This window comes from Monodelphis domestica, chromosome 3, assembly GCF_027887165.1.
Source record: "Monodelphis domestica isolate mMonDom1 chromosome 3, mMonDom1.pri, whole genome shotgun sequence".
Lineage (NCBI taxonomy): Eukaryota > Metazoa > Chordata > Mammalia > Didelphimorphia > Didelphidae > Monodelphis > Monodelphis domestica.
This window is the reverse complement of record NC_077229.1, coordinates 3,382,910-3,404,644: the sequence shown is the minus strand read 5'-3', so window position 1 is coordinate 3,404,644 and position 21,735 is coordinate 3,382,910. Positions and strand designations below refer to the sequence as shown.

The window sequence follows — 21,735 nt, the reverse complement described above, 5'->3', positions numbered from 1 at the left end:
AATATCAAAATCTTATGTGTAAAAATTCTCAACTAAAGGAAAATAAACCTATAGCTAGCTTGCCCTTGAATCAGAGCCTAATTAAAATGACTTATGCAAGTATGCACTTACCCAATCAGTAGCCAGGACTACAGAATGTTTCGCACAGTATGAAAGACAGAAAAGGGACTAGATTCATGGGATCCGGGTAGGAGTAAAATTGAGATACTTGGTAGAATGTGGGACAAGGAAGACCTACCTTTGACATATTTCAAAACAGCCGCAACCTTGAACCCCAAACAAGTTCAAGTCTTCTTGTCTTGGCTCAAAATTACTTCAATTCCACAGGAATTGTCTCCTTGACTGTGCTCGTATTACCTTCTCCAGGAATCAGACACAACAAGAAGAAAGTTTTAAAATCATTCCTCATCAAAAATGAGATCCATTTCCTTTTCAAGCTTGACCATGATCCACTGTGTGAGTGCAAATGATTTTCACAAAGTAATAGTTTTCATAAACAATGGTAGTACAACAGGTAATGCACATTCAAGAAGTACCAAAGTCCCCCAAATTCACAATTAACCCAGTTAAATTACGATAGCAAAGAAACTCACTATCATTAGGATTCACATATCTGCTGTATGAAATAAAAAAAAACAAAACCTTAGAAGCTAATGGATACTTGTCACAAGTTTTTCAGGTGTAGGAAATCTTTCAACGTTGGCTTGTGTGTGTGTGTGTGTGTGTGTGTGTTTACTTATTTAAACTATTACTCCCATCATTACCAAATGTAGTAGGGGAGTCTAGAAAAGACACAAAACTCTTTACTGTTCATGTTGGGTCTAAAAACCTCACCAAGAATCTGGATCATTCTGGTGGAAATGTAGAGTGAGTTGAAGACTTACAAATGAGATGCTCTGTCTTGGGGTATGACACCCTAAGAACAATTTCCTAGTTCCTCTGGTATGAGACTGATATATCCCATCCATTTACATTTTCACAAATGAGGAGGTGGGGATATAGTTGCACTTCACTTCAGCTACGAAAATGGACCCTTTACCTCTTGTTACAAATAACTCAGAGGCAGGCAAGATGATCAGTCAGAGCTATGGAAATAAAATCTAAAAATCATCTCTGAGAATCCCTTAAAATCAATTAAAGATATTTAGCTCATTAATTTCTCCAAAGGTTGTTAAACAGGTTGACAGAATTTATCCATCATCTATGTGACAATTAACAAAAGCAAAATGGAGGAAAAGGCTGTTTATGGGCTTTTACAACATTTTCTTTAGTAGTTATAGAGGAAAGGTAACAGTATATCTAATTGCCAAAACAGTAGATTAAAATGATTCAGTGTAAGAGAATAGTATTGATCAGATAAATATATGATCTTGAAAACAACAAAATTAAATCTCAGAACAATCAGCAAAATACAATAATATAGAGACTTTCATAAAATAATTGTGTCTGAAAAGACTTAAAATTTCACCTCAAGGTTCTAAAGTTCCTTCCCTATCCATTCAGGTTCCTTTTGTCTCAGTGAGGGAGAATTCCTTGCTGAATATAGTGGGGAGGAATCCCAAATTGGATGAATCTTAGAGACTGGGCAGTTTCAAATGGCAAAGGGTTGTAGGGAGATGAATTTCACCCCTGAATGTCAGGCAAGATAATTGAAAGGACCAGTGCTCCAAGGAATGGTAGGAAGAAAAATTGTCCTAAACTGGAAGCTCTTTGAAATAGGCAAGGTACTGCTCTTTCATAGAGTGTACCGTGCTTGCAATTTTACTTCCTCTTTGGAAGAGTAACCTTCCTTCTCCGTCTCTCATGGAGGTAAATGCTAGGAAGCAGTTTGCTTCCTCTGACACAGAGACAGGGAGTTAGGAGGCTAAGTATTGCCTAAGGAAAGTACACCTCAGGTTTTGCCAGCTGCCTAGATAGCAACTCCAAGGACTTCCAGTTTGTGACTTCCAAAGACACTCTTTCAACTACCAGAAGCACCAAAAGGAATAGCAACATCAGCCAGAGCTGGGGCCATGGCTAGGGCAAGGGTTGGGAGATGAGTGATCAAGATCAGGAGCAACTGGGATCAGGAAGATAAGAAGTGGATTGCTGGGATTATCCAGGAGGCCGGATTGGCAGCAGTAGTGTCAGTAATAGCAGCGAGGGATGCCACTCAAGCAGATGGGCACCAGAAGCAGCTTATCCCTTCTTCTCCAAGAGTCCCCAGTTAAGTCCGTCAAACTAAATCAACTGGGCCAGTAGAGTGGGCAACTGGCAAAAATTAGGGGGAAAATCAGCAGAAGTAGAGTAGCAGCTTTGAAAAGAGTTTGTAGTTTTCTCTGACTTTGCAAGGGTGTGAGATTGTGTGTGTGTGTAAAAGCTATGGTAGGAGAAACATGACTTAAAAAATATATCTAGGCTATCTTAAAAAAATTGAGAATTTTCCAATTTCTGGTTGACAACATTATAAAAATTAAAATTAATCTCAAATGATAAAAATATGTTTTAGACAGTTTTTTAATTATCATAAGAAATAAAGGAATAAAAATTAACAAATTAAAAAAACCACGTGACCATAGCTAATCAACCTTTACAAAATCCCTGCTTACCACGATAGTCTCCAACAGGAAGTAAAGAGAGCAGGATCAGCAGCCCCACTGCCTAATATCCCCTGTCTATATATAGGAAGTATGTAATGACAGGACGCCAGTGGTCTTAAATTTTAATTGTGGTTGGGCTCTGAATATTTTAATTTTGTGGTCTCTCTCTCCCCTCCTTAATATGTTCCCTCTATTATAAACAAAACTACAATAAATTACATTTTACTTTAGTAATTAATTTTCATTCACAATTTCTTTCATTAGATTATAGCTTTTTGGGTTACTTAACACCTTTTTTTGTGAGTTCACCTTTTGTAGTTAGTTAACACCTTTTTGTAGTTAAAATGGGTAGATAAAGTTGAAATACTGAATTACCACCTTTTGGGGATTAAAATCTAAAAATAGATTTGTGGATTATAATTCAATCTTTCCAATAAAGGAATAGCTAAGTACCTTCATTGTTACAATCAGAGGATTATAATTTAATCTTAACAATGAAGGAAGAGCTTAAGTATCTTCATTGTTACAATCAGGAGATAGCTAAATCCAACATTCATAGTGGGCTCCCAGGAAATGTAGTTTTAGGGTAACATTTACAATTTGGTGTTTCTCAGCTGTTCTCAGCAATTCAGTGTTGTAAGACAATCCCAATGGACTTGTGATGAGGAAAACTATTTGCTTCCAGAGAAAGAATTGATGGACTCTGAATTCAAATCAAAATGTGTTTTCTTTTTTTCCTTACTTTCATTTTCTTTAGATTGAGATTTCTTCCCCAAAATGACTAATGAGGAAAAATATTTTATGTGATTGCTCATGTAAAGTCTACGTCAGATTGTTCACTCAGGGAAGCGGAATGGGGGAAGGAGAGTATTTGTAACAAAAAAAAAAATTATTATTAGAAATTTTTTTTTCCCTGTAATGGATATAAAATAAATTATTATTCTACATACATCTCCCTGTACCTGTGAGATGTGTATGAGCTGTTGTGAAAGAGGCATGAAGGAAGAGAGATTTCTAATACAATTGGCACCTCGAAGATTGACTGAACCTCACAATGCTTAGAAAGGCAGAGTAGAAACGAGAAAAGATGTTCAAACAAGTTGTTTGTGGATTCGTGGTGATTGCTGTCATTGCTTGTTTCTGGGTCTACAATAAACTGTACAGCAGAATGACCCACATGATTGTGGAATCTATTGATTATATAGGCAACATAACAATGTCTATTTTCCAGTTGCCATTCCAAACTGAACTGGTACTCTGGCAAATACTGTCTCATGTCTATGTGCTCCTTATGGCTGTCCTTCAGATTCTGACCCAAGTAAAGAAGAACTTCAGATCTGTGGTTCCTCTGAAGGCAGAAAAGATACTGGCTATTGATAACCTGGAATTGATTAAGGAAAAGGGCTAGATCAGGTTATTGTCAAGGACAATGAACAGACTGACACTATCTTTGATGTAAAGACAGCTACAGTCACTGATAAGGGAAATGAAGGTGACAAGGACACTGTGTCTGCTGGTGAACCTGAGAAAATCTGTCCTTTAAAAGAAGTCACTAATTTATTATCAACGGCTGGTATACTGCAGTCTAAGGTCCATCGGCAGTTCACCGCACAGGAACTTGAATGCATAAAAAGACGTTTCCCAAAATTTGTAGAAAATCCTTTCAAATCTCAAAAGGAATTTAAACGAGCTTTTAGGATCTTTGATCCTGATTTTGAGGATGTGGAGTTTCTCCCTTTGGAGTTATTTAGCCCTGAACAAAGGGGATTCCTGGAGAAGACGAGATCTGATAGCAATTTAACTAGCTGGCCAACTAAGGAACTGAGGGGAAATCTGGACTTTAGTTACCCTACCAGCATGTCTTACCTAAGAAAATGCAGGGAAGATTTACTAGAGGCCATAAAACAATGCTGTTCAAAACTAAATGCATGGGCTGTGTTCGATAAGATCTTGCAGAATAAAGGGGAACATCCTGCCACATACACTGACCGTCTGTCAGAGATGATAGATTCAATTTTGGGGAAAGAAGCTAATAGTGAAGGGTCTGTAAGCCACGTTCATAGACAATTTCTAAGGGGTTGCACACCTAATTAAAAAAATTTCTTCAAGCACTATTTCCCTAAGTATGACTCGGTTGGCCTGATAGAATTGCATGAGACAACAACTTACGTTATAGTAAATCAGAAGAAAACAAACAAGTCTGGGACCTAAAAGAAAAATTAGAAATGACTGAGAAACATCCTAATGATCAGGAGACAGAAGAAATCAAGAATCTAAGCACGGTTAAGACTTACACAACATCTAGTTACAAGAAACCTGGTTGCAGACAAAAACCAGTGCAGAGAGAAACCAGGGAATGTTTCTTTTGCCCCAAGAAAGGCCACTTGATTAAAAAGTGCTTTTAAAGAAGGAACATGGGACTAGTAAGAACACACGAAATACACAAACTAGGTACAAAAAGTCCTCTTGCTCTTCTCACTGCACGTTAAAGTCCTCAAAGCAAGCTCTGCACTTGCATGAGATGCAACAGGCTATAAAAGCTGGAGCCCGACCTAAGTACTCAGACATGGTTAGGGAAGAGTTATGAAGCCAGGCCTTTAAGGTATTTTGTGAGTCAAATGGAGATAGAAGAAGTCGTGAGAATGAGGCTGCAGTTAAAACTAATAGAAAAAAAGTTGGGAAATGGTGAAAACTCAGTGCAAGAAAGTGAATCTGTGAGTGAAAGCTATTGCAATAAAGCAAGGGAAAGGCAGGAACAAGTGAGAGAGACAGAAAAAGAAATAAAAGAAATTACATCACAAATTGCAAATGAGATGAGAGACTTACAGAAAAGCTACATAGTCCACAAACAGGAAAAGAGTGTTGATGAAATAAAAACATTTTTAGAGAACTTTTTTCAGTGTAGATTTAATAATGGGATTGACTTGTGCAAAAGAAAAGGACAATGACAAGAGCCTCAAGCAGGAGTTAGTGACAGATACAGAGATAAGACAAAATTAAGTGAAAATGAAGCTGAAATTACGTTTGAACACAATCATCCCATTCAAAGTAACGGAGGTGACATAACGGTTAAATTTGAATATGGGGATGGAATGGAGGTCGTAGCAACACCCGAGGATTCCGTGTGACGTTGTAAGTGGCAGAGGGGAATCTGGCCAGAGGAACAGCTATGATTTCGGTTCGTGTTCCATTGCAGTAGAGAATACTACCTCACAGGTAGCCTTCCTAGGAGATGAATTAAACCTAAAAGAATGAACTGATCCAAAAATGCATCTGGCAGAGGGTAGCAAAGACATGAGTAGAAATTTCGTGGCAATAAACTCTGCTACACACAGGCCAGAACCATATGTAGGGATTACGGTGGGAAAGAAGAACTAGAAGGCCCTCCTAGATCCTGGTGCTTCAGAATCTGTCCTAAAGACATGTTCAGGGGATACCGACATCGTGATTATGGTTTCTGTAGCTGCAGCAACAGGACAAATACAGCAGGTCCCTGAGCTCAAAAGCTCTGTGGTTAAACTGGATCCTCTCACCATAGATCATGCCTTCCTGTTGATTCCATCATACCCAGACAGCCTTTTAAGATGAGATTTTTTGTGTCAGATTCAAGCAACATTACAATGTGAAAAATCTGGGGAAATTTATTTGCATTTACCCAAGAATTCACTGAAGCACTAGCCATTGTTGTACTTAGAGCAACTAGAAGAAGAACCTGAGAAGATTCAAGTTTTAACATCTATGGATGACATTCCAACAGATATACCACAAGGGGTGTTTGCAAAACATTAAAACGATGTGGGTCAGATCAAGTCAATTACTCCTGTCAGGATTGAGGTCAGGGAAGGAAAATCACCTAAGATACCGCAAAGTAGAGAAGCAAAAGAAGGGATAACACCTATCATAAATAGTTTGCTTGAGGAAGGCGTATTGAGACCTATGGTCTCTGAAGACAGTAGCCCAATTTTATCTATTAAAAAGAATAAGCTAAATGGAGATGGCACTCCTGCCTGAAGATTTGTGATGGATTTGAGGGCTCTGAATAATTTTATGAGGAAAAGACACACTATGACGCCATCTCCAAATGATATCATAACCCAAATACCTGCAGAAGCTAGGTGGTACACAGTATTGGACTTAAGTAACGCTTACATTACCATACCGTTGCACCCTGATTCTCAAAATATTTTTGCTTTCAGCACAACTTGTTTAGCTCTTTATAAATTTGAGTAATTAGGCCTTTGTCAGAGGTTTTTGTTATAAAGATTGTTTCCCAATTTGTTGCTTCCCTTCCAATTTTAGTTACATTGGTTTTGTTTGTACAAAAACTTTTTAATTTGATGTAGTCAAAATTATTTTTTTACATTTTGCGACTCTTTCTAAGTCTTGCTTAGTTTTAAAATCTTTCCCTTCCCAAAGGTCTGACATGTATACTATTCTGTGTTCACCTAATTTACTTAGTTTCCTTCTTTATGTTTAAGTCATTCACCCATTCTGAAATCATTTTGGTGTAGGTTATGAGGTGTTGATCCATTCCTAATCTCTCCCACACTGTCTTCCAGTTTTCCCAGCAGTTTTTATCGAATAGTAGATTTTTGTCCCCAAAGCTGGTTTTTCATAGACTGTCTTGCTGAAGTCACTTACCCCAAATCTATTCCACTGATCCTCCTTTCTGTCTCTTAGCCAGTTCAAAATTGCGTTTTACAGTTCTATCCTTGACAAGGTTGCACAAGGAATTGTGCATTGCCTCAGGAGCATAATCGTTAAAGCTCTACTGGTCAAGGATTCCTATGACACAGTACTGGGATGTAAATTGTACATGTAGTCTGCACACCAAATTGAAAAACTGTTACGGTCGCAGAATATGCATTCATTCACTGATGCAAGAACATTCCAGAATGAAGTCATTCTGTTAGACAATGATAACATCACAATTCATAGACGTGCACCATTGAACCCAGCGACTCTGATTCCTGATTTGCCAGTGGGTGAAGTATTACATGATTGTGATCAAAATGGAACTCATGCATAGGCCGAAGGAACGCCTTAAAGACACACCCCTTGTCGATCCATAAATAAGTTATACTCAGATGGGTCCTCCTATGTTCGCAATGGGAGAAAATTCACAGGGGCAGCAGTCGTTGACCATGACAGAACGCTTTGGCATGCATCACTGCCAAGTCATGTCAGCGCCCAGGGAGCCGAGCTCAATGGTCTGCTCATGGCCCTAGAGTTGTAAGTGCTGTAGACTTTCCTAAAGAGGTGGCCATAATCCATTGTAAGGCACACACGCATAGAAAGGACAGAATGTCCCTAGGGAAGCTCAGGGCAGGCATAGCATCGAAATATGCTGCTGGGTTCGGTCCCCACCGTGAGCTGAATTTCTCTGATCGAAAGGCATAATCTCAGTGAAGCCTACAATGGAGAAGAGATACAGTCATAGAAAGAGCAGCTAGGCGCTAAACTGATCAAAGGCGTCTGGATTGCTCAGGAGGGTAAACCTATTCTCCCTAAAAAGCTGTATCAACATCTACGCACGGTAATTCATGCTAAGCGACATTACGGGGTACAAGGGATTCTGGATGCCACACAGAGGTGTTGGACAGCACCAGGAATAGCAACAAATGCCATTAGAACTTGCCAGGCATGTGAAACATGCAGAAGATATAATCAAGGACCTTTTAAGAGTATAGCCTTGGGAGGAAGACCACTCAGCTATGTGCCTTTCCAGTGTATTCAGATTGATTATATCAGCATGCCCAAGAGAAGGGATACAGATATGCACTGGTGATTGTGGATAGACTGACTAGATGGGTTGAAGCATGTCTGCCCAAGAAAAATGATACTGGGACGGTAGTGAGATTTCTACTAAAGGAGATTATACCAAGACATGGCATCCCCGATACCATAGATTCGAACAAGGGGCCCCAGTTCACTTCCCGGGTTCTACAAGAAATCTACAAGAACTTGGGGATTAAGTGCAACTACCATTCAGTTTATCGGCCCCAAAGTTCTGGGCAGGTGTAAATTCTGAGAAATGTTCATTTCAATGTCACTATGACACTAGAAGTGCCTGGGGAATCTTTAAATTTGCTCCCTGTATTTCCCTCAGAGAGGCAGGAGGTGAAAGAACCTCCCACTTTTCAAATAACAGCCGATATACTTGAGTCTCTGGGCCACATCTTCCTCTGATGTTTAAACAACATTTAAATCAGCTGTTCCTGTTCAAATTAAGACAAGAGGTGGGCCAGCTTCCTCCATTCCTTAGTACACCCTATCAAAAGAGTTAATTGAGGGAATAACCCTAGTAATAAATTCATTAATTGGGCAAGGAATAATTCTTTGTAAATCAGAATATAATATACCTATTTTACCCGTGAAAAGCCAAAATCAGGCCCAGATGGTAAAGTAGTATATTGATACATCCAAGATTTAAGGGTTGTAAATAATCATGTTGTAGAAAGACATCCTGTGATATCAAATGCAAACACAATAATTTCCGTTACTCCAAGTATAGCCACTTACTTTACTGTAGTGGATTTGTGGACAGCTTTTTTTTGGGGGGTGGGGGGTGGGGAATCTTATTAATGAAGATTCCAGGAATATATTTGCCTTTATCTGTAAAGGTTCCCAGTGGTCCTGTTGTCAATACCACAAGAGTATATGGAAAGCCCTACCCTGTTTGTACGGATTTTAAGCTAAGACACAGAAAATATAAAATTTAAAATTAAGTTAATTAAACATGTGTATGATTTACTCTTCATCTCACCAAATGCCACAGCATGTCAAGTAGTAGTAAACATCTTTTAGAACTACATAAAAGAGGTCACAAGGTCTCAAAGGCAAAAGTTCATTGTTATCTCCACAAAGTAGAATATTTAAGGTTCATTTTAACTGCTGGTGCCCATTCTATTTCTCCTCATTGCATTGAAAATATTCAAAAATTTAGGGCTTCTACCACTAAGTACTATTAAAAAAGGAATCTTAGGTACAACAGGTTTTTGTAGACAGTGGATTCCTTGCTATAGGGAAATCACTAAACCCCTTATATATAGCACTAACAAAGCATTTAGTCTGAACCACTCAAAGCCAGAACACCTGTCAGCTCTGTCAAATTTAAAACAGGCTATCCTGTCTGCCCCTGCTCTAGGCATCCCAGATTATAAATACATTTACTTTTGTTAAAGGTAAAATTAGGCTTGATGACTGAATATATTATGTTAGTGGTCACCAGGGATTTAAATTCAATACCAATGAAATACTAAAGTAAGTTTGGGGTTTTTATGGTAGTTTAATTACAATAGTAGGAAACAATTAAGAAGAAGAGAGGAAAATGAATTGGAATGCTCTGGTGAGCCAGGTAGTTCAGAGGCCTACTCCAAGGAGCCTTCTCAATCTAGCTCAGCTTCCAGCCATGAGGTCTCTTCTGAGATGATGGGCCTCCTTGGAGATAGTGCTTTTAGGGGGTCAAGGAAAGGAGGAATAAGTCTTATCACTCACAAAGGTTGCTCAGGGAAGACACCTCTCCTAAACCACATTTCAAAGCTTCTCCTGGTAACCTCACTGCCTACACAAAACACCAAATGCTGTCAAGAGCTGCCAACACCTCTGAGTGAGCGCTCACAGAAAGTGATGCGAAATATATAGGCAGTTCTTTTCATGACTTCTTGCATCTCACATGTACCAATGGTAGCTAAAGCTTGGCTTAGGTCAGCCCAGGGGGTGGGTCAGTTGTTTCTGATTTGTCACTTTCTAGCACATGTCAGTGACAAACCATCCCCCCCAAACAGTTAATCCTTAAGTGGGGGTGTATACATTCCTGGTTGCTAGAATTCTAAAGACTAAGCAGGGTGGGTTGAATCTAAAATTCATACTTTGTTCATATATGAGCAGAGAGGGGTGGCTTCCGGCATTTTAACCCAAACTTTGTGACCAATTCAGCATCTGGTTGTTTATTATTTTGACCGGGTCATTGCGCTCTCTCCCGCCCTGAAGCCTGTCTCAGTGTTCCTTCATCCTAGCCTGCCTGGTTGGAACGCAGGCCGAGGGAGCAGGGGTGCAAAATCTATTCTCCTTTGTGACCCTGCAGCCCCCCTTTTTTCCCTTCATCCAGCCACAGCAAAGACTCAAAGAACCCTATAGGACACCCGCTCCCACACATCCACATACCTGCGACCAAATACAAAAACACACACGAGAGAAACAGCAAAAGCCAGAAGACAAACGAGAGACGCGGACACGTAAACGCGCCGATCCTACGAGCTTATCTTAAGATCTCATTTCTTGGCATGTACTTGTGAGGGCCGTAAAACCCCTAAGCAAGCTGTTTGACAAACAGACGGGTTTTCTATTATCGAGACCAAGAAGCTGCAAGGAAAGGGTTAACAACTGCCCCAAAGCAGCTGGGCTTTTATCAGGAAAGAAACCTGACCTTTGGCTTTTTTTCCCCTCCTTCTGCTTCCTTTGGTTGCCTGTCAGGCCAGCCTCAGTAAAGAAAGAAACCTGATACCCGCAATTACTCCCTTCAGGAGCCTCCAGAGTCCTTTGGCTGCCTCCCTCTATCTATCAGGGGCAAGCAGCCAGCGGCTGGCCACCCGATCCTCCGTGTGGCAAAAAAACCCCAAACAAACTCAGTGTGTCTAAAAATCATCTAGAGATTTTGGGGTGTCCCCCAGTCTCTCCTAGGGGTGCAATATATTCCCAAAAAGGGGACTGGAAAACCCCTTTCCCAAACTAGACAGGGACTCGAACCCTGTCCCCAAAGTACCAGGGTACCTGACAGAGACGAGGAATCTCGTTCTCAGGACCTGACTAGTAGACGGAGACTCAAACTCTGTGCTCAGGGGCCTCAAATGCCCTGAAAGTTCTGAATGCGGGACGTGCCCTGGACCTTATTCCTTCCCTATCCCTGACCCCAAATGCTTCCTCTGGGGAGCTGACTGGCCCTCTCGTGAGAGATTCAGAACTGCAGCCATGTCAGAGTCCACACTCAGAAACAGGTGGGAGGGTCAGCCCAATGCTGCCAGGCTAAACCTCTTGCCTTAGAAAAAGGCGGGCCGTGGGGCTTAGCATTGGGGCTCTTGTTTAAACCACAAGAACGAATGCCCCACTGAGCCCTATGCCTATCAGGGGTTGTCTTCGTCTCCCCCATACACATTCAGTCACCATTCGCACCCACAGCCACACAACACTCAGCTCACCTGAAGGTCTGGTCCATAGCAGTGCCTTAGGCCCTCCTGCCCGGGGGTTCCAAGGTGGGGGAAGCGGGCAAACACCCAAATGTTAGCAACCAGGAATTCACCCCCCACCAAGGAAGGATTTCCGGCAATGTAACTAGACACGGAACAGGCCCTTTATTTAAAAAAACAAAACTGATGGCATCAGTGGGAACTCTGTCGCTAGTGTTCCAAGTTGCTTCTCACAGGCTGGGGTTTAAATACTTTTTTTTATGAATGACCTTTGTTGGAAAGTTGCTTTTTGCACCTGGGGTCTCAGTGCTGAAGCTTATCAGGGACCTTGGACAGGCCCCAGCACAAGCCTGGAGCTTATCTGTCTGTGGGGCCTTGGCATTCTTGGCTGAATTTCTCAGGGCAACTTTCAATTTTGATCTCCCTCACCAGGAAGCAGATCTTAAAGCCTTGCAGACAGCAGTCAGGGAAGCCCTCTGACACCTAGAGAAGTCCCTGGAGGCCTTAGAAAAGCCCCCCTCCTCCCTTTCGGAGGTAGTCCTGCAAAGTCGGGGCTTGACCTACTCCTGGCGGCCTGTGTGTGGCCTTCAAAGAGGAATGCAGTTTTTAGGCAGACTGCACAGCCCCGGAAATCTCTGGCCGAACTTCAGAAAAGCCTGCACCGGGGTGACAAAGCCCTCACTATAAAAACCTCGGCACCAGGGAATCCTCCAGTCCTCTCCCGGCTCACACCACTTGTCTCCCCCTTGCTGGGCCCCCTCCTGATCCTTCTCCTCAGTCACCTGTTCGGTTCAGGGTCGATACTCTCCAGCTCATGGTCCTGAGACTCCAGGACCTGCCTGATAGGTGAAAGTGTGACCATGAGAACGATTTCTCCTTATGGACCAACCAGTGGGGGATGTAGAGGGGCAAAGCGAGCTGCACCCCCTGGAACCCGAACCAAAGAAGCCCAGCTGTCACAGAACCAGCCGGAACCGCTAAGCACAGAAATTCTGTCGGGCCACATGGAAACTGCAAGTCTGGCCCCCTGAGCACATCCTGTTTCTAACCCGGACCCTTGAATATATACCACCTCTGTCCCGACTGAATGGGGGTGGAACGCTTTTGCTGGGCTTCCCCTAGCGCTAGCAATAAAGGACTTCCCTTTGCCTAAATTGCATTGTGTCCCTGTGCTCCTTGGGGTGGTCTTCCACTACGATCCTAACAGAAGGAAGCCCTGTGATGGCCGGGGACAGGCTCCAGGAAGCCTCACTGGGCAGAAGGGGGCTTCCTTAACAGGCTACATAGAAAGGGAGCCCGACACCGGAAAAGGCCCGGATCCGGCTGGACCAGACCAGGAACCCCACTCGGGCCTCCTCCCGGCATCTTCCTGACTGGCTTTGGGAAGCAGCGCCAGAGAAAGGACCCATCTGAGCACCAGAGCCCACCTAGAGATCGATCTGCTCCCCACAATGCCCCGCGCGGTGCCCTCGGGCCCCCCTCCTGCCTCCCACAAAGCGGGAATGCAGAGACCCCGAGGAAAGCGCAGCGCCCCGAGCTGTGTTAGGAGAGAGAAGAGCTGGGAACTGGGGACGCTGGAGGCCCGGGAAAGCCAGGAGACCGGAGCGCCCTACAGTGTGCGGGCGAGCACAGGCTCCAGCGCCTCCAGACCCACGGGGGAGGGGCGGGGGCGGTTCAGGCTGCCAAAGGTTGTCTAGGAAGGAAGGGGAGGATCGGGGGACAGGGATGGGGAGGGATCAGAAAGGGGCAGGAGTGCCGAGGGGGAGGGCCAGCTGGGCGGGGCAGTCTATCCCTACAAGAGGCGGAGCAGAGGCCTCCCGGAACCCGGAAGTTACGATGGTACCCAGAGCCCCACCTTTCCCTACTGCACACCTTTTCCCGCCGCGGTTCCATACTCGGCTGTGGAGCTCCCTCCGTCCTGCGTCTCCAGCCTCGGTAATTACGACGTGGTGCCGGGGGTCTGCGGGAAAGGGGGACCCGCGAGGGGAGGGGTCAGAGGAGGGGAGCCTGGGGGAGGGCGGCAGCGAGGAGGACTGAGTTCGAATCCTCCCTTAGAGGAGTCCCTCTGGGGCAGACAGGGCCCTCCTGGAGCCCCGCCCCTTCCCTATTGTCCTAGGAATCCGCTGCTGGCCGAGGCTGGCTGGGGCTGTGGCTGGAAAGGACGGGAGGCCCGCAGGGCGGCGGGCGAATTTTCTGTGGGCTACAATGTATCCCGCGGCTGCTCTGGTGTCTGACAGGGGTCGGCTGTGACCTCCGGCTCCCTCTTCGGGGTCTTTTTTCCTGCCGAAACACCGTGTCTGAAGGGGGGAGGAGTGAGGAGGAGGACCCCCCCCCCCCCACAGGATTGCCCTCTGCTAAAGGGAGCCCCATCTGGGCCGCTGGGGAGCGCAGGGGAGGGTGCCGGGCCTGCATGGGGAGGGCCTGGGTTCCAGTCTGGCCTCAGACCCTTCCTGTGCTCTTGGCGGCTCCCCAATTTGTCTTTGAACCCCCAGCCTGGCCAGGCCCCCCGGAAGGGCTTCCTGGCTGTCGGATCTCCTGGAGACTGGCTGGGCCCCCCAGCACTGGGAGGGACCCCCATGACCCTCCCCCAGCTCAAGGGGCCTCCAGCAGGCACTTAAGTACTTCTGGGATGGGAGAGCTCCGGGGGTCCTGCTGCAGCCCCTCCCCCTCCCCTGAGAGCAGGGCTTTGGCTTCGGGCCAGTTTCTTGTCAGGTTCCACCCACCTTGGCCTCGTGGTCACATTCGGGCCCTGTTCCTGTTCCCCTCCCCCTCCCTAATGTCTCTCCTCCCCCCAAGCACTCTGATTCTCCTGAGTTGGCTCAACCTCCCCCAGAACCCCCAGAAGGCCCCTCCTTGTGGGCCTCCCATTCTCTCAGTACCTCCCATGGGGCCCTGCTCTCCCCCAGGAGCTCTCTGCTGCCCCCACCTTCCTCAGGCTGTATCTGGGCAGTCTGAGGGGAGCGCAGGGGAGGGTCCCTTGGATGGTGGGGGAGGGAAGGAGGCACTGCATGGAGGGGGAGGGGAGCTCTCTCCTGCCCAGACTGGTGGGGGAGACTCAGGGGGAATCCCAACCCTGGGGTGCATTCTAGAGGGAGAGAGGGGCCATTGCAGGGGCCCAGGGATCCCTGACCCAGGTGTCCTGACCCCCAGTTCCTGCTTAGAGCTTCCTCTGGGCTGCCCTCAGACCCAGCCCTCTGAGGATCCCTGAGCTCTGCCTTCCTGCCTGGGACCCTCCCTGAGCCAAAGCCCTTTCCTGGCCCCTTCTTTGGCCCCCTGGCCCTTGGGCTGGTCCCCATCAGGCCTTGGGCTCCCCGGCTCCAGTTCCCTTTAGGGATTCCCAGCCTCAGCTGTGCCAGAGGGTCCCAGGCTCCCCCCCCCCCCCCCCAGCCTCCAGGGAGACCCCATCAAGCCTTCATCCTGCTTCCTGTAATGAGGATGCTAGAAAATAAGTTTTGTTTCATTAGTTTAGAGACAAGAAGTAAAGTGGCTGCTGGAGAAGGAGCCGGAATTTGAAGCAGGTGAGAGAGCGAGTTAATTTCAGCCGTGACAGTTACAAACCGGTTTTCTGTGTCAATTACTCTGTCTGGCAGTTGGCAAAGACACACCCTGAGAATCTGTCAGGGCTGGAGGAGGAACATCTTTGCTTCTCTGTCTGAGGGAAAGAGCTGAAGGAGCTCAGGGTTTTCCTTTCCCAACCTGGGACACACTATTGACTATCTATTGTGGTTTTATGAATTGTTTAACTCTGAGAAGACCAAAGAAAAACCTGGTCAATGGTTTGGTTTGGACTCTGAGCCTGTTAACAGACTCTTGATTCTTGTTGAGACTCAATAATTGGTTTTTTTTCTTTTTTTTTTTAATTTCTTCTTTTATTTGGTGAATTTTGAACATTATTCCTTAGTTACAAGAATCATTTTCTATCCCTCCCTCCCCTCCCTATCCCCTCCCATAGCCAACACACAATTCCACTGGGTATTACACGTGTCCTTGATCAGAATCCATTTCCATATTGTTGGTGTTTGCACTAGGATGTTCCTTCAGAGTCTACATCCCCAACCATATCCCTTCGACCCAATTAATCAAGCAGTTGCTTTTCTTCGGTGTTTTGACCGTGAGCACGAAAATGTGGTTTTAAAAGACTGTGAATTGCCAAAACCAAAAGATAATTTTAGTGTCTTGAGTTAAATCAAAAATAAGTGGTCGCCATGGGAAAAATTCCCAAATATGAAATACCCAAGTGAGCTGGGATTTATGGAGATTTTAATGAATACAAATTAAGGAATTAAAGAAAGGGAGAGAGAGACAGAGTAAAAGGAAGTAATAGGAAAGGCTAGGCCTAGGCCTTTCTCCTTAAGAGAGAAATTAAGTCAGTCTTTAATCCACAAATTAAGTCAGTCTTTAATCCACTCACCACAAGATTTGTCCCAAGCAAACTAATTCTTCACTGAAATCCTTAACTCCTGAACTGAGTTCTGACAGCCAGCTCTGTCCCAAATTGTATTGATGACCACTGCTTTATAGTATAGTTTTAGATCTGATGCTGCAAGGCCTCCTTGGTGCTCGCTGGCTCTGATTCTGGCTTCGTGGGTGGGGTGGGGTAGGGTGGATGGGCTCATTTTTGTACGGGAGCTTTTTCAGCCTCTTATACGGTGGAAATGACCAAATCCCATGTGCCCTCAATGCTGCGTCCTACTGTAGGGTCCCTCCATTCTTTTGAAAATGGTTTTAATGTTCTTTTGAGGTAGTCTGTGTCAGTGGGTGCTGGGGAGAGGAAGTGTCCCGCATCTAGACTGCCCTCATGCTTACCTGGAAATCTCTGAGATTCAATAATATGAAGGAAAAGTTAAGATTTCTGAGGATAATAGTGGTAGTTTTTATGTAGCTAGCATAAATTTGGATTAGTCCGATCAGGGAGGTGTAACAAGGGAATCACTTTAAAAGACTGATATATATTAATTTAAGGTCGCCAAGGAATCAGCTATGTAATTCCTAAATGAAAAACTCAAGTCAGCCGTCAGCCTTTTTTGGAGTTTAATTACAATAGGAGTAAGAAAGGAATTAGAGATAGAGAGGGAGAGAGAAAGGGGAGAGAAGGGAATAGGGCTTAAATACCCCTTCTGTTTAGCCTGGGCCAAAAGGCCCAAGCCCTTAGATAGCTGGGGCAAAGAAAAGAGATCAGTCCCTATTACTCACGTGTCCAAAATGGAGAAACAGTCTCAGAGGCCCCCACCTTCAGCTTCCTTCAGAGCAAGCCTTCTCAGAGCCCAGGAACCACACCGACCAAAAACTCCTCCACCTCCTTGAGTCTTCAGACCCCCTATCTTTAAGGAAACCATCCAAGTTGCCTCCCCTCGGTCCTCACATCTACCAATCACTCTTCATCAATTTCCCTGTCAATGGAGGCTCTGCTTAACCCAGGACCGCCCAGAGGTTTCTGGCTTTTGCACATGTCTGTTGAAGGTCATATTTTTCAAATGATTAAATCTTTACTTCTTTGCTACAGCCCTTTCTAAATCCTGTTAACTTGAGTATGGTAGAGATTTAGAAATAATTAAATTTTGATCTAGGCTGCAGCCCTTACTCAATCCTATTAGGACTGAATAGGGTGGAGATTTATTCCAAGTATCTCCATTGTATCAATTCTAAAATCAATCAAGACTCAAAGAAATTCCTGTTCTATGCTTAAGCATAGGTCAAAGTCCTTTCCATTGTTCAGCAAAGGGTTTCTGTCCTAAAGTAATCTTAAGAAGGGAAGAGAAGGAACATCCCATGCCAATGGGGTTCCCATTCCAATAGACTATCAGTAAGAAATTTTCCAAGTATGAAATATCCCAATGGTGAAATTTCCAACATTTATAAGTCTAAGGAATTTTGAGGTTTACAGAGGAGTAGTGTAGCCTGTGAAACAACACAGAAGCGGTTCCTTGTGGAATCTGGGACTTTATTTGGGTGGATTTAGAATCCCTTAGAATTAGACATCCTTCATTTATCCTTATATATTTCAGTAAATCTTTTATGTTTATAATAAGAGTGTCTTTAGCATCCTTTACGGGGCCCTGAAGGGAAGTTCATATTTGAACTTCACTTCATCATTTAGGATACTTTTGATGACCTCTATCAAAAGTATCCGAAAGTGTCCAAACAGTTTTGAAAAATTTTGAACCTATGTTGGAACAGTTTTTCCATCTCAATAATTTATTTTTATAACTCGCAAATTTATTTTTATGTTCCCCAGGCTCAAGTGCCCTGGGGAACACTTGAGTCTCTCTAGGGCCCCTGCCCTCCCTGCCAGGAGTTCTGTTGGACCGTGTGCCTTCCAACCCCTCCCATGGCTCCCCTTCTCTTACTTTCCTGCTCCCCTTTCTGGCAGAGCCCTCAGGCCCCTTCCCTGTCTGGGGGGTTTCAGCTCTACCTTGTTAAGTGTAAATTTAGGGTTGTTGATTGAATATATTATACTAGTGGTCACCAGGGCTTAAAATTCAATCCCAACAAAAGACTCCAGTCAGTTTGAGATTTTGATGGTGGTTTATTAAAATAGAAGGAAGAAATTAAGAAGAAGAGAGAGAGGAAAGGGAGTTGGATTGCTCAGGCAAGCCAGACTAGAATTGGAGGTCAAGGAAAGGAGGAATCGGTGAACTCACCAAAGTCGATCAGGGAAGATGCCTCACCTAATACATGCTAAAGAGCTATTCCCAGTCACCACACTGGCAAGCCACACACAAAAAACCCCACCAGCAGTTCCCAAGCAATAGTGAGAACTCGGCTAGAGGAAGTGACATGAAATATATAGACCATTCTTTATATCACTTCCTGCGTCTCACATGTACCACGGGTAGCTTAAGCTTGACTCAGGACAGCCCATGGGGTCTGTCAGTTGTTTCTTATTTGTCATTTGGTAGCTCATGTCAGTCATAGGCCATCCTCCTCAACACTTAATCCTTAAGTAGGGGTGTAGACATTCCTGGTTGCTAGAATTCTAAGACTAAGGACAATGGAGAAAATCTCAAAGTCACAATCCCCCTGATGATGATTAGGGGACTAGTCTCCCCAATGAATCACTAAATATAATCATCCTGCACCTTTAAATTCTTCTAACTGCTGGTGCATAGAAAATGTTCTCTTCTAAGAGGAAACTACAATAATTAGAGATAAGAGGGGAATAAAAGAGAGAGACAGCAAAACCAATGTTTGCTTGGCGCATTGACAAAAACCACATGGGGGCAATCCCCTTTTGGCTTAAGAGCATACATTCAAGTTAAATGTTCAACAACACCCAAAGTTCATTCTGAATCTTCTTGATGTAGTGTAGGTTCTCAGGCATCTTTCTGCAAACAGTTCATTCTCTGGATTTAGGAATTAGCAAGCTTCTTTCCTTGAAGATCTTTCTCACACAAAAATTTTCCAATCTTTGATTTTGATAAAAATCCCATTCCCCCCTGAAGTGGGTCGAGGTTGAGTTATGGGAGTATATGAGTCAATTATAAAAGAAGAGGGAAAAAAACCCAAAAACATGAAGAAAAAATGGAAGAAAGTTAAACTTTTGGGAAAAGAATGCAAAATCTATGTATATTAAACAAATAAATAAAATAACGAAGGAAAATACAACCAAATTAGGCAAACACACAATAGTATGCTTGTCAGAGGTTTGGGAAACAAAGATTTTAAAACCAAGCAAGAGGTAGAAAAAAAATCACAAACTGTAAAAATCAACAATTTTGATGACATCAAATTAAAAAGGTTTTGTATAAACAGAATTGATACATCCAAAATTCGAAGGGAAGCAAGAAATTGGGAAACAATCTTCATTACAAAAACCTCTGAAAAAGGTCTAATTACTCAAATTTATAAAGAACTAAACGAATTATACAAAAAAATCAAGCCATTCTCCAATTGATAAATGGTCAAGAGACATGAATAGGCAATTTTCAGTTAAGGAAATCAAAACTATTAATAAGCACATGAAAAAATGCTCTCAATCTCTAATAATCAGAGAAATGCAAATCAAAACAACTCTGAGGTATCACCTCACACCTAGCAGATTAGCCAACATGAAAGCAAAGGAAAGTAATGAATGTTGGAGGGGATGTGGTAAAGTAGGGACATTAATAATCTCGTGAATTGATCCAACCGTGCTGGAGACCAATTCGGAACTATGCCGAAAGGGAGGTAAAAGACTGTCTGCTCTTTGATCTATCCGTAGCACTGCTGAGTTTGTACCCCAAAGAGATAGTAAGAAAAAAGACATGTAAAAATATTTGTAGCTGTTCTCTTTGTGGTGGCAACAAATTGGAAAATGAGGGGCTACCTTTCAATTGGGGAATGAATGGCTGAACAAATTGTGGTATCTGTTAGTGATGGAATACTATTGTGCTCAAAGGATTAATATTAATAAAGTGGTGGAATTCCATGGAGACTGGAATAATCTCCACAAATTGATGCAGAGTGAGAGGAGCAGAACCAAGAAATCATTATACATAGAGCCTGATAATCAAATGTAATGGACTTCTCCATTAGTGTCAGTGCAGGGATCCTTAATGACTTTGAGGAATCTATGAGAAAAACCACTATCTACATTCAGAGGAAACACTGTGAGAGGAAAAACACCGAAGAAAAACAACTGCTTGAATACATGGGTCAAAGGGATATGGTTGGGGATGAAGACTGTGAACGAATATCCTAGTGCAGATAACATCATTGAAACAGGTTCTGATGAAGGATAGAAGTAATACCTATGAAATATCTCTTCAACTGCAATATGGGTGAGTGGAGGGGAGGGAGGGAAATAAAGTGAGTATTATAACAAAAAAAAATTAAAGTAAAGCACATGAAAACTTGATCTAAATCTCTTATAATCAGAGAAATGCAAATCAAAACAACTCTGAGATATCACCTCACACCTAGCAGATTGGCTAACATGACAGCAAAGGAAAGTAATGAATGCTAGATGGGATATGGCAAAGTTGGGACATTAATGCATTGTTTTGGAGTTGTGAATGGATCCAATCATTCTGGAGGGCAATTTGGAACTATGCCCAAAGGGCAATAAAAGACTGTCTGCCCTTTGATTCAGCTATAGCACTGCTGGGTTTGTACCCTAAAGAGATAATAAGGAAAAAGACTTGTACAAGACTATTTATAGCTGTGCTGTTTGTGGTAGCAAAATATTGGAAAATGAAGGGATGGTTTTCAATTGGGGAATGGCCGAACATATTATGGTATCTGTTGGTGATGGAATACTATTGTGTTCAAAAGAATAATAAAGTGGAGGAATTATATGTGAACTGAAACAACCTCCAGGAAGTGATACAGAGTGAAAGTAGCAGAACCAGGAGAACATTGTACACAGAGATGGATACACTGTGGTACAATCAAATGTAATTGACTTCTCCATTATTGGAAATGCAGTTTTCCTGAACATCTTGGAGGGATCTATGAGAAATAACACTATCCACATTCAGAGGGAAAACTGGGAATAGAAGCAACTCCTTGATTACACGAGTCGAGGGGGTATGGCTGGAGATGGAGACTCTAAATGAACATCCTAGTGCAAACACCAACATGGAAAGAGGTTCTGATCAAGGTCACCTGTAAAATGTAAACCTTGAAATTTCTCAGACTTGTGAATGTTAAAAGGTTCTTAGACTAGAACATTTGGTTAAGACCATTCCCCATTTTAAACAATGAAGGTACTTGATCAGGAATGTGAGGACTCTGACCTTATTCCACACATACTTAAGCATACTTTAGAGGAAGATAAAGTTGAGAACTCCTTGCTGAACCATGAAAAGTACTTAAACCCATACTTAAGCCATGCCTATTTTTAGAACTAATACAAAGGGGTGCTAAGGACGTATAAAGGTCAAGCAACTTGTGAATTTTACAAGGAACAAAAAGAACTGGGAAACTTACTCAGAGCTTTCCTGGTGTGAATTACTCAAAAATCCACACCTGCCCCTGGTTGGGAGGAAGTA

The 21,735-nt window shown here is 43.4% G+C and overlaps 1 pseudogene; it reads left to right on the top strand.

The window, feature by feature from the left end:
• The window catches only part of LOC100617687 (zinc finger protein 420-like), a 60,470-nt pseudogene that overhangs the window by 19,933 nt on the left and 18,802 nt on the right, over positions 1–21,735 (top strand).